This window comes from Schistocerca cancellata, unplaced genomic scaffold, assembly GCF_023864275.1.
Source record: "Schistocerca cancellata isolate TAMUIC-IGC-003103 unplaced genomic scaffold, iqSchCanc2.1 HiC_scaffold_1009, whole genome shotgun sequence".
Taxonomy (NCBI): domain Eukaryota; kingdom Metazoa; phylum Arthropoda; class Insecta; order Orthoptera; family Acrididae; genus Schistocerca; species Schistocerca cancellata.
Window position 1 is genome coordinate 22,501 of NW_026047014.1, and position 2,197 is coordinate 24,697.

The following is a 2,197-nucleotide window of genomic DNA, read 5'->3' on the forward strand; positions in this document are numbered from 1 at the left end:
GACCTGTTATTGCTCAATCTCGTGCGGCTAGAAGCCGCCTGTCCCTCTAAGAAGAAAAGTAATCGCTGACAGCACGAAGGATGTCACGCGACTAGTTAGCAGGCTAGAGTCTCGTTCGTTATCGGAATTAACCAGACAAATCGCTCCACCAACTAAGAACGGCCATGCACCACCACCCACCGAATCAAGAAAGAGCTATCAATCTGTCAATCCTTCCGGTGTCCGGGCCTGGTGAGGTTTCCCGTGTTGAGTCAAATTAAGCCGCAGGCTCCACTCCTGGTGGTGCCCTTCCGTCAATTCCTTTAAGTTTCAGCTTTGCAACCATACTTCCCCCGGAACCCAAAAGCTTTGGTTTCCCGGAGGCTGCCCGCCGAGTCATCGGAGGAACTGCGGCGGATCGCTGGCTGGCATCGTTTATGGTTAGAACTAGGGCGGTATCTGATCGCCTTCGAACCTCTAACTTTCGTTCTTGATTAATGAAAACATACTTGGCAAATGCTTTCGCTTCTGTTCGTCTTGCGACGATCCAAGAATTTCACCTCTAACGTCGCAATACGAATGCCCCCGCCTGTCCCTATTAATCATTACCTCGGGTTCCGAAAACCAACAAAATAGAACCGAGGTCCTATTCCATTATTCCATGCACACAGTATTCAGGCGGGCTTGCCTGCTTTAAGCACTCTAATTTGTTCAAAGTAAACGTGCCGGCCCACCCAGACACTCAATAAAGAGCACCTTGGTAGGATTTCAACGGGGTCCGCCTCGGGACGCACGAACACGCACGAGGCGGTCGCACGCCTTCGGCTCGCCCCACCGGCAGGACGTCCCACGATACATGCCAGTTAAACACCGACGGGCGGTGAACCAACAGCGTGGGACACAAATCCAACTACGAGCTTTTTAACCGCAACAACTTTAATATACGCTATTGGAGCTGGAATTACCGCGGCTGCTGGCACCAGACTTGCCCTCCAATAGATACTCGTTAAAGGATTTAAAGTGTACTCATTCCGATTACGGGGCCTCGGATGAGTCCCGTATCGTTATTTTTCGTCACTACCTCCCCGTGCCGGGAGTGGGTAATTTGCGCGCCTGCTGCCTTCCTTGGATGTGGTAGCCGTTTCTCAGGCTCCCTCTCCGGAATCGAACCCTGATTCCCCGTTACCCGTTACAACCATGGTAGGCGCAGAACCTACCATCGACAGTTGATAAGGCAGACATTTGAAAGATGCGTCGCCGGTACGAGGACCGTGCGATCAGCCCAAAGTTATTCAGAGTCACCAAGGCAAACGGACCGGACGAGCCGACCGATTGGTTTTGATCTAATAAAAGCGTCCCTTCCATCTCTGGTCGGGACTCTGTTTGCATGTATTAGCTCTAGAATTACCACAGTTATCCAAGTAACGTGGGTACGATCTAAGGAACCATAACTGATTTAATGAGCCATTCGCGGTTTCACCTTAATGCGGCTTGTACTGAGACATGCATGGCTTAATCTTTGAGACAAGCATATGACTACTGGCAGGATCAACCAGGGAGCTGCGTCAACTAGAGCTGAGCAGCCGGCCGCCCGGGAGTGTGTCCCGGGGGCCCGCGCGAACACGCAAGCGTCCGCTCAATTATTCTGCAAACAGGAGGAGGCTGGGCTCCCCTGCACAATACACCTCGAAACCCTCTCAGGTCCCGGCGGCGCGCAGCGCCGTCCTAAGTACTTGGTCGGGTTCGAGAGAGGCGCAATCGCCCGGAGTTAGGCGAGTAGACGCTTTAGGTGCGACCACCCGTGCTCCCAACTGAGCTTGCCGCTGCCGACAGAGGCCCGGGAGCGTGCTGTCGTGGCATTGCCGGCGGGAGACAACACGCGCCACCTACGGTGACCGGCAGCTCCAACGCCAGCGCCACAGAAGGGCAAAGGCCCCACGTGGGTGCCGAAGCGAACTCTCCCAGCACAGCGCACGTGCCAACACGTCCGCACAACTGCGATACAAACCACCAGCGAGAACCGCTGGGGCGACCGAGCAGCAGACGGCGTCGCGGCGCCGAGTGCCGGGCGGCGGCGCATCCTCAACGCACACAGTCCTCAATCGGACCAGCACACTGCAGATGTCCACCGCGCTTCGCACCGGGTCCGCGAGGACCCACTTTGGCTGCACGGCGCCGCGCGCAGGGTGCCCCGGCGCGCAGCTGCGCCGCCTGCCGC

General features: G+C 56.2%; 1 non-coding gene across 1 annotated transcript in view; it reads right to left on the reverse strand.

Annotated features, from left to right (window-relative positions):
- Window positions 1-1,538, reverse strand: part of LOC126150878 (small subunit ribosomal RNA) — a 1,909-nt gene extending 371 nt beyond the window's left edge. The window contains exon 1 of the ribosomal RNA XR_007531729.1: window positions 1-1,538. This exon is cut by the window's left edge and continues 371 nt beyond it. This is a non-coding gene — a ribosomal RNA (small subunit ribosomal RNA).
- Between the last annotated feature and the right edge of the window lie 659 nt (window positions 1,539-2,197).